We start from the raw sequence: 17,623 nt of genomic DNA on the forward strand, positions 1-17,623 counted from the left end.
TATTTCCCCTCTCTCAAACACCTTAATCCCTCTCATTTTCCTCGAGGACAGTCAGTAACATCTATTCTTGCTTCACTGATAACATAGAAGCCACCAGGAGACAATTCCCTTGTCTTTTTATCATCAAATCTTTCAAATTCCATGCACATGCATCCAATACTCATTGAAGCACTTAGGATGCTTTTGCCAGCAAGCAGCAAAATACACTATTAAAACTGTTTTTTGGGTTTTTTTTAACATCTTCATTGGAGTATAATTGCTTTACAATGTTGTGTTAGTTACTGCTGTATAACAAAGTGAATCAGCTATACGTATATATTATATCCCTATATCTCCTCCCTCTTGCATCTCTCTCCTACCCTCCCTATCCCATCCCTCTAGGGGGTCACAAAGCACCAAGCTAATCTCCCTGTGCTATGCAGCTGCTTCCCACTAGCTATCTATTTTACATTTGGTAGTGTATATATGTCCATGCCACTCTCTCACTTCGTCCCAGCTTACCCTTCCCCCTCCCCATGTCCTCAAGTCCATTCTCTATGTCTGCGTCTTTATTTATTTCCTGGCCCTAGGTTCTTCAGGACCTTTTTTTTTTTCAGATTCCATATGTATGTGTTAGCATACGGTATTTGCTTTTCTCTTTCTGACTTACTTCACTCTGTATGACAGACTCTAGGTCCATCCACTGAACTACAAATAACTCAATTTCATTTCTTTTTATGGCTGAGTAATATTCCATTCTATATATGTGCCACATCTTCTTTATCCATTCATCTGTTGATGGACACTTAGGTTGCTTCCATGTCCTGGCTATTGTAAATAGGGCTGCAATGAACATTGTGGTACATGACTCTTTTTGAATTATAGTTTTCTCAGGGAATATGCCCAGTAGTGGTATTGCTGGGTCATATGGTAATTCTATTTTTTGGTTTTTTTATGGAGCCTCCATACTGTTCTCCACAGTGGCTGTGTCAATTTACATTCCCACCAACAGTGCAAGAGGGTTCCCTTTTCTCCACACTGTCTCTGGCATTTATTGTATGTAGATTTAAAAAAATTTTTTTTTAATTTTTTAACATCTTTATTGGAGTAAAATTGCTTTACACTTGTGTGTTAGTTTCTGCTGTATGACAAAGTGAACCAGCTATACATGTAGATTTTTTGATGATGGTCATTCTGACTGGTGTGAGGTGATACCTCATTGTAGTTTTGATTTGCATTTCTTTAATGATTAATGATGTTGAGCATTCTTTCATGTGTTTGTTGGCAATCTGTATATGCTATTTGGAGAAATGTTTATTTAGGTCTTCTGCCCATTTTTGGATTGGGTTGTTTGTTTTTTGATATTGAGCTGCATGAGTTGCTTGTAAATTTTGGAGATTAATCCTTTGTCAGTGGCTTCATTTGCAAATATTTTCTCCCATTCTGAGGGTTGTCTTTTCGTCTTCTTTATGGTTTCCTTTGCTGTGCAAACGCTTTTAAGTTTCATTAGGTCCCATTTGTTTATTTTTGTTTTTATTTCCATTTCTCTAGGTGGTGTCTCAAAAAGGATCTTGCTATAATTTATGTCAAAGAGTGTTCTGCCTATGTTTTCCTCTAAGAGTTTTATAGTGTCTGGCCTTACATTTAGGTCTTTAATCCATTTTGAGATTATTTTTGTGTATGGTGTTAGGAAGTGTTCTAATTTCATTCTTTTACATGTAGCTGTCCAGTTTTCCCAGCACCACTTATTGAAGAGGCTGTCTTTCCTCCATTATATATTCTTGCCTCCTTTATCAAAGATAAGGTGACCATATGTGTGTGGATTTATCTCTGGGCTTTCTATCCTGTTCCACTGATCTATATTTCTGTTTTTGTGCCAGTACCATACTGTCGTGATTACTGTAGCTTTGCAGTATAGTCTGAAGTCAGGGAGCCTGATTCCTCCAGCTCTAGTTTTCTTTCTCAAGATGGCTTTGGTATTCGGGGTCTCTTGTGTTTCCATACAAATTGTTGAAATTTTTTGTTCTATTTCTGTGAAAAATGCCATTGGTAGTTTGATAGGGATTGCATTGAATCAGTAGATTGCTTTGGGAATTATAGTCATTTTCACAATGTTGATTCTTCCAGTCCAAGAACATGGTATATCTCTACATCTGTTTGTATCATCTTTAATTTCTTTCATCAGTGTCTTATAGTTTTCTGCATACAGATCTTTTGTCTCCTTAGGTAGATTCATTCCTAGGTATTTTATTCATTTTGTTGCAATGGTAAATGGGAGTATTTCTTAAATTTCTCTTTCAGATTTTTCATTATTAGTGTATAGGAATGCAAGAGATTTCTGTGCATTAATTTTGTATCCTGCTACTTTACCAAATTCATTGATTAGCTCTAGAAGTTTTCTGATGGCATCTTTAGGATTCTCCATGTATAGTATCATGACATCTACAAACAGTGACAGTTTTACTTCTCCTTTTCCCATTTGGATTACTTTTATTTCTTTTTCTTCTCTGATTGCTGTGACTAAAACTTCCAAAACTGTGTTGAATAATAGTGGTGAGAGTGGGCAACCTTGTCTTCTTCCTGATCTTAGTGGCAATGGTTTCTGTTTTTCACTATCAAGAACGATGTTGGCTGTGGGTTTGTCATATATGGCCTTTATTATGTTGAGGTAACTTCCCTCTATGCCTACTTTCTGGAGGGTTTTTATCATAAATGGGGGTTGAATTTTGTCAAAAGCTTTTTCTGCATCTATTGAGATTATCATATGGTTTTTATCCTTTGATTTGTTAATATGGTGTATCAGAATAAGTGATTTGCATATATTGAAAAATCCTTGCATTCCTGGGATAAACCTGACTTGATCATGATGTATGATCCTTTTAATGTGCTGTTGAATTCTGTTTGCTAGTATTATGTTGAGGATTTTTGCTTCGATGTTCATCAGTGATATTGGCCTGTAGTTTTCTTTTTTTGTGACATCTTTGTCTGGTTTTGTTATCAGGGTGATGGTGGCCTCGTAGAGTGAGTTTGGAAGTGTTCCTCCCTCTGCTATATTTTGGAAGAGTTTGAGAAGAATAGGTGTTAGCTCCTCTCTAAATGTTTGGTAGAATTCACCCGTGAAGCCATCTGGTCCTGGGCTTTTGTTTGTTGGAAAATTTTTAATTACAGTCTCAATTTCACTGCTTGTGATTGGTTTATTCATATTTTCTATTTCTTCCTGGTTCAGTCTCGGAAGGTTGTGCTTTTCTAAGAATTTGTCCATTTCTTCCAGGTTGTCTATTTTATTGGCATAGAGTTGCTTGTAGTAATCTCATGATCCTCTGTATTTCTGCAGTGTCAGTTGTTACTTATCCTTTTTCATTTCTAATTCTGTTGATTTGAGTCTTCTCCCTTTTTTTCTTGATGAGTCTGGCTAATGATTTATCAATTTTGTTTATCTTCTCAAAAAACCAGCTTTTAGTTTTATTGATCTTTGCTATTGTTTCCTTCATTTCTTTTTCATTTATTTCTGATCTGATTTTTTGATTTCTTTCCTTCTGCTAACTTTGGGTTTTTTCTGTTCTTCTTTCTCTAATTATTTTAGGTGTAAGGTTAAGTTGTTTATTTGCGATTTATCTTGTTTCTTGAGGTAGGATTGTATTGCTATAAACTTCCCTCTTAGAACTGCTTTTGCTGAATCCCATAGGTTTTGGGTCATCGTGTTTTCACTGTCATTTGTTTCTAGGTATTTTTTGATTTCCCCTTTGATTTCTTCAGTCATCTCTTGGTTATTTAGTTGCGTATTGTTTAGCCTCCATGTGTTTGTATTTTTTACAGGTGTTTTCCTGTAATTGATTTCTAGTCTCATAGCGTTGTGGTTGGAAAAGATACTTGATATGATTTCAATTTTCTTAAATTTACCAAGGCTTGATTTGTGACCCAAGATATAATCTATCCTGGCGAATGTTCCATGAGCACTTGAGAAGAAAGTGTATTCTGTTGTTTTTGGATGGAATATCCTATAAATATCAGTTAAGTCCATCTTGTTTAATGTATCATTTAAAGTTTGTGTTTCCTTACTTATCTTCGTTTTGGACGATCTGTCCTTTGGTGAAAGTGGGATGTTAAAGTCCCCTACTATGATTGTGTTACTGTCAAGTTCCCCTTTTATGGCTGTTAGCATTTGCCTTATGTATTGAGGTGCTCCTGTGTTGGGTGCCGAAGTATTTACAATTGTTATATCTTCTTCTTGGATTGATCCCTTGATCATTATGTAGTGTCCTTCTTTGTCTCTTGTAATAGTGTATTTTCAAGTCTGTTTTGTCTGATATGAGAATTGCTACTCCAGCTTTCTTTTGATTTCCATTTGCATGGAATATATTTTTCCATCCTCTCACTTTCAGTCTGTATGTGTCCCTAAGTCTGAAGTGGGTCTCCTGTAGACATCATATATATGGATCTTGTTTTTGTATCCATTCAGCCAGTCTATGTCTTTTGTTTGGAGCATTTAAGCCATTTACATTTAAGGTAATTATCCATATGTATGTTCCTATTACCATTTTCTTAACTGTTTTGAGTGTGTTATTGTAGATCTTTTCCTTTTCTTGTGTTTCCTGCCTAGAGAAGTTCCTTTAGCATTTGTTGTAAAGCTGGTTTGGTGATGCTGAATTCTCTTAGCTTTTTCTTGTCTCTAAAGGTTTTAATTTCTCTGTCGAATCTGAATGAGATCTTTGCTGGGTGTAATCTTGGTTGTAGGTTTTTCCCTTTCATCACTTTCAATATGTCCTGCCACCTAAAACTGGTTTTAATATAGGGTTTTTGATATTTCCTTAAGGAAAACCAGAGATATGTGGTTTCAGGAATGGTTAATTAAACATCCACCCCTCTACTTATCTACTGGATCCCATCGCCTCTTAACTTGCTCAAGGATTTTATCCCTCAAATAACCCCTGTTTCTTTTGCATCAGCAATTTCTCCCTTCTAAGTAATTATTCCCCTTATCATACAAATATGCTTTAATATTACTTCATTGAAAAATTCTTCCTTTTAACCTGAAGATCCCCACCAATTACACCAAAGAAACAAAAATTTTTGAAAGTTGTGTATGATCACTGTCTTCACTTTCTTTTTATTCCCTCTAATGAGATTAAATTATTGGCAATTTACGGTACATTTTAAGAACTTTTATCTAGTTAAAATTTTTGTATTATTATGGGTTACTGTCATCACAGGTGTTCTGAATGTGTTTCACTAAGTTCCATTGACTTTGTCTTCTTACTTATATCTTTGTTATTTTATAATAGCATCCATTATTTTAATTAATACCAAATAGAAAAGAAAGAGAGCTGGGAAAAGAGAATTGAAGAATAAGGAGAGGATAATGAGTGTATGGAAAAGATCAGCAAAATTCTTGGAAAAGTGTAGGAAAGGATGGAGTGAAGGGAAGACATCTTTATATGAGGGACTGTCATGGCCATTGTCTTTAGAGTCATGACCTTTTATTAAATCAACGCAGAGTACCATTTACATCTTTGTGGACTGCAGTTTGTCTAGTAAAATGTCTTGCTTATAAATAGGTACAAAGTAGTTATTTGTCCATTTAAAATTTTCAAATTATAGAGTATTTTCAGAAAGACTAACCAAACATCACATGTAATTTGCACAGTCACTTGGTGAGGAAAACTGAATAAGAATGACTATCTTTGTTTTATTGCATCTGTGATTTGGGACCAGTCATTTAACCTCTCTGAACCCTAATTTTATCATCAGTAAAATGAGTATAAAGGCCCATATTAATAGAGCTTTAGTGAGGATAGAATTAATTTAGCACCCAGCACATAGCAAGGGTATTTGTGTTATCTGTTTTTTTTGTTTTTTTGGGTTTTTTAAAATTTTTATTTATTTATTTAGTTAGTTAGTTTTGGCTGTGTTGGGTCTTCGTTTCTGTGCAAGGGCTTTCTCTAGTTGCGGCAAGCGGGGGCCACTCTTCATTGCGGTGCGTGGGCCTCTCACTATCGTGGCCTCTCTTGTTGTGGAGCACAGGCTCCAGACGCACAGGCTCAGTAGTTGTGGCTCATGGGCCTAGTTGCTTGCGGCATGTGGGATCTTCCCAGACCAGGGCTCGAACCCATGTCCCCTGCATTGGCAGGCAGATTCTCAACCACTGCGCCACCAGGGAAGCCCCCGTGTGTTATCTGTTAATATTATTATCATTATTATTTTAAAGAAAGGTTAGACTTACCCAATTGGAGAATGATGAATTCTTGATTGTAGTCCAGGTATTTTCATTTTTAAATGATCTTCTGCTTTACCATATCGTTGGATTCAGTGGGTATCACTTAGCATGGGTTTAAACATAAATTTAATTCCAGGCAAATTTTTATTTCCTTTGGGAGATTGATGTTTGTCTTCTTTCCAGATAACGAGAATTAAAAAACTGATTAGCTTTACCTCTGTTCACTGGCTGCTGAGAAGCTGAATCAAATTTAAAGTGTAATCATAGCAAATTATCTGTCTTTATTGCCTTTATCTTCATTGCTTTTATCTATTTCTTATTAGTATTCTGCTTTTCCCTGGTAATTATTTTTTACATATATTTTCTTATTAGCTGTCCTTCTGAATTTCTTAGAAGAATTACTCACCACTGTTGAACAAATAAATATCTGCTACTACTATTGTTGGAAGTTGCAATGTAGAGTTACCCATGTGAGAAGTAGGTAAATTGCAAGCCAAAGCCTACAATTTGAAGCTTCCACCCTTGTGGCTTTTTATTTAGGGCTCATAATTGAAACCATTATTTGTTTTCTCTGTCTGTGATGTCTTAATATATGCGGAATAGTTCTTCCAATTGTCAGTTACACAAGCCTTTTTTGTTTCTCAGGCTCAGCTGCTCTGGGGGATGACAGTCTTTCTTTTGAAGTGCTCACACCAGGGTTCTTCAAAATTAACACATTTGCCACAGAACCTGTACCTTTTTTCAATCTCTATCTCTTTCTAAATTGAGATATAATATACATAGTAAAGTGTATAAAGTACAGTACTCTTAATTATGCAGTTTAAGAATTATTTGCATGTTTACACCTTTTAACCACCACCCAGATAAAGATATAAAGCATTTCCAGCATTCCATGAGATTCCTTTGTGCCTATCTTGTCTATACCACTTCCCCCAAGAGGTAACCACTATTCTGATTTCTATCATCATCAGTTAGTTTTGCCTGTTCTTGAATTTTCTGTAAGTGAAGTCATACATACAGTATTAACCTTTTTGTGCATCTGGCTTTTTTCTTCCCACTTCACATGTCTATGAGATTCATCCATATTTTTTCTTGTGCCTGGTATTTGGCTGGTGTTATTTGTTTGCTTGCTTGCTACACCTAAAAGGCTCTACTTAGCTAATACAACAGATTGTTCTATTTTATTGTTATGTCCTATTCCATTGTATGAATATACCTCAACGTATATTTCAATTCTCCTTTTGATAGACATTTGGGTTGTCTCCAGTGTGGGAGTATTATGAGTCAAGCCAGTTTGAGCACTATATATTGGCTGTAAAACCATCTCCATCTAGGTATTTATATGATGTAGAAGAGACAAAATTACAGAAACATACATTATTTTACTTTCCTTCACTCCTGGGTTTTTGTTGTGAAACTCCTCGATTCTTTGTAAAAATATGATGAAGATGGAAGTCTTGCAAAGGAAGAGGAAAGGAAACTAAAGGACATAAAATACCAGTTAGAAGGATAGAATGGGAGAATTTCATTTACTATAAAAAATATTTCTCTACACAATTTCTTCAGAATCACAAAACTAATAGAAATTTTAGTTTTCTTTACACCATGTTTTACCTTATTACTTTGCACCCACAGCATAATAGAGAGAAGAAAAGACTTGTTTAGCTGTGGCCATCTCCTACAGATTATTTTCCTCCCCAGTCCTAATTTATATTCCTTTCTCTTTAACGTTGGCCCCTTACTCCTTTGCTTATCTGAGGTAGAGGCAGAGAATACCCAATGGTTTTCCTAATCTGACCTTATCTGGCAAACACTGGCAGTTTCTCTATAGTGTTTGTACTGCTTTCTCTATGCACAGAAATTGTTCCCTTTCTTATATAAATGATGATATCTTATAGGAATGTGACTTTAAAAGATCCTCCAGGTTTTCTTCATCCTTACAAAATTATCTGAACCATTTTACATGCAGACATATAGTTATTGTGTTATCTTATTCAGTGATATTGCTGATAGATTAAAATATATTAAAAAATTCAAAATGGTTTTCCCCTTCATCTTACCTTTTCTCTTTTTATCTATGTTTCATTTCTTATCAACTTTGTACAGAGATCTGATTTCTTGTTGAGTTCATCACCACATTATCATTCTTTACTTACATTAGAGTCTGTATATGAGTTTTGCATTCTTATCTATTTTCTTGACAGGGATTCAGAATCTAAGTATACAGTTCTCTATTGCAAACCAGTGGAATAATATTACCAAACTGGAGGTAGAAAGAGAGTGAACAAGTGTAACACTGTTTTTCAGGATTTGGGGGGACTGAAGCATTTATATATTGATAAAACAAACTTAGTATCATGTAATATTATTACTTAAAATATATTTTAAATATTTATTGGCTATCAAGAAAACTAGAAAAATGTTCTCAATTTTCCTAAGTCTTAAACCTAAGCAACTTTGAGTAAATTCTGGAATCAGAAAGTAACAGATCACCCAGACCAATTCCCCTGCCTTAGTCAGCTCAGGCTGCTTTAAACAAATACCAAAGACTGGGTGGATTAAACATAAGAAATTTATTTCTCACTGTTCTGTAAAATGGGAAGTCCAAGATCAAGGTTCCAGTCAGCCAATTCGGTTCCTGGTGAGAGCTCTCTTCTTGGCTTGCAGACAGCTGACTTGTAGCTGTGTTCTTACTTGGTCTTTCCTTAGTATATGCACGCAGAAAGAAAGAAAGAGACAGAGACAGAGAGACAGACAGAGGCAAAGAGATGATTTGTTATAAAATCACTAATCCCATCTTGAAAACCCCACAGATTAGGGTTGTTGCTCTAACTGCATATTGTCAATGAGGTCATTCACTTGGTTGCATTCGTCTGGAAGCCAGGCTGGGCCTGAAGATTGACACAGGCAATTTGGTACTTCCCCACCTCATCTCTCTTTCCTTGTGGTGTCTCATCCTTTAGTCTCTACATGGTCCTCTCCCCAACAAGCTAATCTGTAACTCCCTGTAGCATGTCATCTATCTGCCTTCCAGGAGAGAAGACAGAGCTGCCGGGCATCTTAGAGTCCAGATCCAGAACAGGCACATTGTCACTTCTTCCACATTCTATTTATTGAAACAAGTCCCGAGCAGTCTAAATCAAGGAGTGAAGTGGGGGACAGTAAAAATAGACTCCATTTCTTGATTAGAGGAGCCACAGAGTCTCATCACCAAAAGCTGCAAGATAGGATATCATTGCAGCCACCTTTGGAAACATTCAACCACATCCAGAATGTAATAAAATGGGCCAGGACTACCTCTTCTCTTACCCTCTGCCAATCAATGTTCCTGATTGTTTTCATTCCCATGTTCTCTCCACCCAGTTTCAAAGACCTTCTGACTCAGGCTTTATGAATTCTAATCTTGACACTAATTCTGACCCAACTGAATTTTTTATAATATGTTAATAGACTTTAGTTTTTAGAGTGATTTAGGTTCATGACAAAATTGAGTGGATGGTACAGTGATTTTGCCTGCTCCCACTCATGCATAACCTCCCCCATCAGAGTGATACATTTGTTGCAACTGATGAACCTACATTGACACATCATTATGTTTGGACCCAAAGTCCATAGTTCACATTAGGGTTTGCTCTTGGTGTTGTACATTCATTGATTTTGGACAAATTTATAATGATGTATGTCTACCATTATAGTATCAATTGGTAAACACTTGTATTCTTCTGAAATACAGTTTTGCTCATTCTTTTAACTGCCTGAGGTTGAAAATCCCACCTCACTGAGAGGAAGTAGGGAAGAATTGATCAGTGTTGAAACACCTCTGCTTGTCAGAAAGATTCTCCACAGAGTGAATACAATTCAGTGCCTTATAAATATTATTAATTTTTCTTAGTTTTATATGTAAGCTCTATTTAAGTACTAAAGACCATTACCACACTCCCATCTAAGCTTTTGCTTGCTCTTTTCTAAACACTCCTATCCTCTGTCATTGTTTCCAAACCCTTCACTAGCCTGACCATTGTCTTACCTATGGGCTTCATTTGGCTGATACATCTCTTAATGGGAACACAGTTCATTTGGAGAGTCTGGGCAGTGCAAAATAGAGAGTGTCATCTATGCCCTAGTTCTGGACACTATAAATCTATTGACACTCTTGTCTTTGTTTGAGCTTGTGAACAAACAAAAATTCTTAGGTTTTGTTCACACTTTCTGTCCAGTCGTCTCTTCCTCATCCTAGAAACAATACATCCATTTTTCTGTGTATAAACTTAAGTGAAGTGTCTGGGGACATTTGAAGAAACTATTGAAAATTTACATTCACCTCACTCAGGTAGAGCCTGACAAAAAAATTGAGGTATATACATCTTCAAATAAAACTTCTAAATGAGAAACTCATAATTTTTAATACTGTTAAAATTTACTCCTTCAGACTCATTAATCTCCAAATATACACATTTTGATACTGTTAAGTAATAGCTATAAGCTACTTCATAATGGGGGCAATGCAGGTCTGGTTAAGTAAGGTCATTAACTCTGCATGTCTTAAAATAAGAATGGTTCCATTCTTAATAAGTTTTTGCTAAACATAATGGAGCATTTAGAAAAAAAATGTTCTCAAATAGTTACTTGTCATAAAATCCTGAGGTAAGATTTTGTTATAGGTCTCAACTCCTATTATTGTGTTCCATTAAAATGTGCTGAAGGTTTATTCTTTTGTATTAAGAAAAGTCTTCACACCTGAGATTCTTCATTCTAATACCCATCCAAGTTTTTAATCTTACACCGTGATATACATTTATTTATTCAATTAAAAATGTCAGTTTCTTCTTTCTATAAAATGACTATCCATGATAATCCCTCTATTTTCTTCATTCCCTCATTCAACACCTGTGCTAGATGGAAGGCATATACCAGTGGTCCAGGCAGGCAAGTTCCATGCTTCTGTGGAGCTTACATTCTTATGGGAAAAAATAAATAACTAAAAATATGTTATAATTTTAAATATAAGCTCTATAAAAAATGAAAGAGGGGATTAGAATGAAAAGTAATGCAAAGCAAGGAGAAGTGAATGGAGGGAAGAACTACTTCACAGGCAGTCCGGGAAGGGCTCTCTGAATCTGTGGTGGTATCTGAACAGAGACCTGACTCCTGAGAAGGAAACAGTCTGAGGAGATGTGTAGGCATTCAGGTCAGAGGCACAGAATGTGTGAAGGCCAGAAGGTGGACCAAATTTTGTAAGAAAAGGGGGAGTGATAGGAGCTGAGGTCGGGGAAGTACGGAAGGACAGTTCATGAAGTGATTTGCATGCCATGCACATATTGTTCAGCTTTTAGTTTTGAATACAGTGGAAACTGTACCAAAACTGCTGGTGCCACACTTAGAAGTATTCTTAGATCCATTTATCAGGCTACTTAAAAGGCTGCCATTTTTTAGTAGGATCTACAGCAAGAGACAATTTTGTGACAAACTCAGATTGTGGTGCAAGCAGTCTTGCCACTTGATGCACAAGGTCTGGCAAATTCCAGAGTTCTTTAAGTATTTGTGGTAAATAATGGCAACATGTTGAGTCTCAGGCAACCCCCAATAAGAGATTTCGAAGCAGAGTCTTTAGCTTCTAGAGCAAGATCAGACATTATACAGGAGAGAAACCTACATTGTTCAAAAAGCATCTCCTGCCATGGTATTGGGCACTGGTAGAGAAAGTAACTGACCACAGAATATCAAATGTCTGTGCAACCAGAGTTTCCATCATAAATTAGTTTTTTTCACCCACCAAGTTATAATGCCTGGCAGGAACAGCAACAATCCACCATATAAGAGGAGTGCTACATGTGGGATCAGCCCTTAGCAGATGGCTCAGAGCCCAATGACATTCCTGCACCAGTGACTCTCCCTCAGTATAATTACATACAGAGTTTAATAAGGTGTTTATTAAGTCTGTCTGATAGAGGAGGAAAACTCCTGGCTGGGTTCAAAGGTGTATTGACCCACACAAAAATTTGTACATGAATGTTCATAGCAGCATTATTTATAGAAGCCAAAAAGTGGAAACAACCCAAATGTCATCAACTGATGAATAGAGAAAAACATGTGGTATATCCATAAATGGAATATTATTCAACCATATAAAGGAAGTAGTACTGATATATGATACAATATAGATTAATCTTGAAAATATTATGCCAAGTGAAAGAAGTCAGTTACAAAGGACCACATATTATATGATTCCACTTATATGAAATGTACAGAGACAGAAAGCAGATTAGTGATTGCCCATGGCTGGGGGAGATGGAAGGTTTGGTGGATGATGGATAGCAGTTTTTTGGAGGGAGGGTCATGAAAATGTTCTAAAATGGCAACATTGTGATGATGAATGCACAATTTTGTGCATATACTATAAGTCATTGCATTGTATACTTTAAATGGGTGGGTGAATTGTATGGTGCATGCTTTATATCTCAATAAAGCTGTTTTAAAAGAAGATGGATTGGCTTGTTAGCATGCTAAAAGCTTAAAATTGGTTACTGATACATTATAGCTATAGGTAGCAGTGGTCCTGAAAGACAGTGATGAGGGGGTAATCCTCCCAATTGGCAGAACTTTGAGCAGGACTCCTAGTCACCAATTTAGAGGGGAGACAGAAGTGGTTGAAATTAAGGATATACACAGATTCTTCGTCAGTGGCAAATAGTTTGGTTGATTGGTCATGGACATGGAAGGAGCAGGCCTTGAAGATCCAATGCAGTAAGGTCTGGGAAAGGAGCATGTGGATAGATCTATAGGAATGAGCACAAAATGTGTGGATCTTTTTGTGTCACATTAATGACTACCAGGAACATCCACCATACTGAAAATCGGTGGATAGAGTGATCAGCCCACAGAGATCAACCAATTTCTGCCCTCAACCACTTCACTGCTTGCACAATGGGCCCAAATTGGAGAGGCTCTGGGAACAAGGATGGGGAATATATATAGGTCCAAGGCTGACCTAGCTACCGTTGTTGCCAAACATCTAACCAGCCTCAGAAAAAACTCTGAGACCCCATTCTTCCAGGAGATTAACAAGTAACTTGGAACAAGTTGATCACATCAGACCTCTTCCATCTTTAGAGGGGCATCAATTCAACATTATTTAGATGGATACATATTATGATATGGGTTTACATTTCATGCCAACAGTGCCTCAGCTAGCACCACTATTCAAGGGTTCCGAGTGTTTGATTTATCAAGATGGGACTCAGCATAATACAGCCTTGGACCAAGGAATCCACTCTTTTTGAAGGAGGTGTGATAATGGGCATATGACCATGGACCCCACTGCTTCTGCCTTATACCATATCATGGTGAAGCTGAGAGATTGATAGAACATTGGGATGGTGCGATAGGCAGAATTCTAAGATGGGTCCCCAAGAGTTCCATCCCCTGGTGTATACAACACATTTTCTCCCACTTATTCAATCAAACACTAATCTAGCTTTTCTATAAAGGGATTTGCTTATGTGATTAATATTCCAAATCAGTTGATCTTAAGATAGTATGATTATCTGGATGGATCTAGTCATATGAGCCCTTAAATGCACACAGTTTTCTCTGGCTGGTGACAGAAGGGGAAGTTAGAGATTCAAAACACCAGAATGATTTGGTGTGCTGTTGCTGACTTGAAGATGGAAGGGGCCACTTGGCAAGGAATTCAAACACCCTTGATGAGCTGAACGTAGCACCCTGATGACATCAAGCAAGGACTTTACAGGGGACTTTAGTCCTAAAACCACCAGGAACTGGATTCTGCCAATAACCTGAATGAGCTTGGGAGGGGGTTTTTGTCCCTGAGCCTCCAGATGAGAACTAAGCGCAACCAACTCTTCGATTTCAGCCTTGTGACACCCTGAATCCAGCCAAGCTGTACTGAACTTCTGACCTACAGGAGTGAGCTAATAAACGGGAGTTATTTTCAGCCACCAAGTTTGTGGTAATTTGTTACATAGCTATAGAAAACTAATACAGATGATCTCCGAAATGTATACCTAGAATGCCAATCTTATGGAGTTGGGACATTTTCTTTCAAGCTGCAGCATATACTTTGAATTATCAGCTATTATATGGCGTTGTGTCCCAATAGGTAGAGTAATTAGGTCTGGGAACAGAGAGGTGGAAGTAAGAGTGGACTATCTAATTGTCACTTTGTACTTTTCATCTCTACAACTTTAGGCTCGTTTGGACTAGAGATCTTGGTTCCAGGCATGACATGATATGGCCTTCCACCAGGAGATGCAGGTAAGGTTCCAATAAACCTAAAGCTATGGTGGTCACCTGGTCATTTATCGATCCTCACACCGGTAAGTACAGATAAAGAATGGAATTGCTTTACTGGCATGAGGAATTGAGCCTGATTTTCATGAAGAAATAGTGATGATCCTATATAATGGAGGTAGACATGATTATGCTCAGAACTCAGGGAACCTATTAGGGCTTCTCTTGTTTTATTTTTGCCCAGTAATAGCCATGATTAGGCAATTACAACAGCTACAGCCTGCCAGATTCAGCCTGACAAGTGTACAGTAATGAGAGGTTCAAACCCCTAAGGGTAGAAGGTAACGATGACCCAAAAGGCTATTCACCTAGTGATTCTCAGCTTGGAGAAGGGGAAAATTTTGTCCCCTGGGGGACATTTGGCAATATCTGGAGACTTTTATGATCACAACTTGGGGGAAGGGGTACTACTGGTATCTGTGGGTTGAGGTCAGGGATGATACCTGACATCCTACAATGCCCAGGGCATTTCCCATAACAAAGAATTATTTGTCCCAAAATGTTAATAGTGCTGAGGTTGAAGAACTCTAACTTAATTCAACATAAATGCTGACCAACGTTAAATGGAATGTAGAAGCAGTGATAGAGGAAAATGATAGATATTAATCTCCACCTTGAGATCAATTTCAGGAATGGACTTGTACTGTTGTATGTCTATATGTATGTAAAGGATACAAGCCATTTTCCTGAGATTAAGTAAGTCATGCATGGATCAGAGTGGTACAAAAGGTGCAGTATCATTTAGCTCTCATGGTTCCATCCTTGATGGAACTTAACTTTTCTAGGCCCTCAGGCCTGCCTTCCAGTTGTCAGTGTCTATGACTCTTTGCTTGAGGGCTCTCTCTCTCTGTCTCGGTCTCTCCCTCTTGGTCCACGGAGGCTGTTCCACATGAATGAGTGGCAGGCCAGAAATGCTGGGGAATCAATGCCTACGGTCCCCAACCACCATCCCTTGTAGGAACAACCTCAACAAATGTCTAACAGGAACTGACTTCTTTGCTCAGCCAAGTGGGATTACATGAGGCACATGTTCTATGCTGGCTTCTAGAATTCCCTACAGGATTCATCTTCACTTGCTCACCGTGGCAGTTTGCTTAGGAATGCACTGTTTATGGCTTCTTCCCTTTTTCTGTCTTATGTCCCCAGTCTGACTGGTATTCCTTGGGATCAGCTGTCAAATAAATTCTTTGTACTTCATCCCTTACCAAGGTCTGCTTCTGGGGAAATCCAGATTAAGACAAACTTTTGGAGATTTTTAAGGCGGAGAATGATGTCATCTAACTGACATTTTTAAATAGCTGCTGTAGCTGTTTCATAACAAATGGGCAATTGGGAGGGTGAGCCATAGTGTAAGCAAGAAAAGCAGATAGAAGGCTGTTTCAGTAGTTCAAGAAAAATGCTGGGGCCTTGGACCCAGATAGTAGCATTGGATTCGGTTACAGCTGGGTAGATTAGGGAGAGAGCTGGAGATTGAGAAAAATGTGAAAATTTTGGCATGAATAATTAGATGTGTTCTTAAGAAAATGAGGAAAAGGAAGCTGCTGACGCATGAGTGCTGAGGATATAGAACATGGCAGAGGGAATAAAAATTTCTTTTTTTTACACGTGGTCATTTGGTGAACTTTAACTTCTAAGGTTAGGTGCTGGGTAGACAGTTAAATGTGTGAATCTGGAGCTCTGAGAAGAAGTCAAAAAATTAATCTTGAAATAATAAACATATGGCTGGCGTTTAACCTATTAGTTAACCTAGAAAATAGAATTTGATAGTTGATATCTGACAAATGCTCAGAAAAATGCTTGTATACTACTGAACTTTAGAGAACTAGCAGTTGAAGTCTGAATTTAGAGAAGTCTGAATTCTTTTATTTTGCTATTGTAGAAGAAGTCTCAAGTCTCTCCAAATTTAGTTTTGGGGGTAATGAGGAAACCTATTGGCTCTAAGAATGATGTTCAATTTCTGAGTAAATATTTCCTTCTTATACGAAAAGAACAACTATACCTTAGCAGTCTGATTTTATAAATGGCAACTTTTAAAAAATATTTTAAGAAGTAAAACAATCACTAATCATTTCACCATACTGAGACAATAACTATTAATTTTTTGTATATTATCTAACATCATACCCAAAACATTATTTTGTATTTTGCTTTTAATTTTTACTTTGCATGTTTTGAAAGGTTTCTGAGTTTATCAAATGTTTATTTTTAGAACACTAAAACATATCAGTGCAACATATTTCATCACATAGCTCTACTACAATTTACTTATTGTTAGACATTGAGTTTATTTACAATTTTCTATTACTATAATAGAATATACCCTTACCAAGCCTTTGACTACACCTCTGTTCATTTTCTCTGGTTAGATACCTAGAAATGAGAAAGTTGTTTAAGGTTGTAGGCACATATTGTTATCATGTATTCTAAGCAGGCTGTGCCAATTTAATACTGCCAGCTGAGTGTGCGAATGTCCTTATTATCGCCTTGGCAATTTCATACAAAAAATATATATAAATTTTTCATCTTATCTGCATTTCTCTAATTACTAAAGAGAATTAATTTTTCATATATTTTTTGCCATTTTTATTTCTTCTTTCTCATTACATGTTCAGATACTTTGCTCATTTTTCTAAGGAGAAATGTTTGTATCTATCATTTGTTTGTAAAATTTTTGCATGACAAGAACTGTGTCTCGTTTTCTGTACAAATTTGCAAAATTGCCCCTATGTACCATCACCCTTTCATTTTTGCATGTAATGACTTTGTTTACAAAATTTGCACATTATATGTAGTCAGTCGAACTCTTCCTTTGAAGTTGTCCTTTCTTTGTGTTCTTATATATTATTTCCATACTCTGAACAAGTAAATGGCAACCATTATTTTCTTCTATTTTTTAGTGTCCTTATTTTACATACTTGAAATTTTAATTCAACTGAAAATAAATTTGGTTTCAAGTGTGATATATAAAATAAAGGTATCTTAGGTTTCTTCCTAACACCATGTATTAATTAATCATTATAAATTTGAAGATATAACAGAGTCTATTTCTCAACAGTTTGTTTTATTTAATTAATTTCACTATTTATATTGTGGAGTATTGTTTGGAGTATTGTTTATCAT

This window comes from Balaenoptera physalus, assembly GCF_965194825.1.
Source record: "Balaenoptera physalus genome assembly, chromosome: 6".
Taxonomy (NCBI): domain Eukaryota; kingdom Metazoa; phylum Chordata; class Mammalia; order Artiodactyla; family Balaenopteridae; genus Balaenoptera; species Balaenoptera physalus.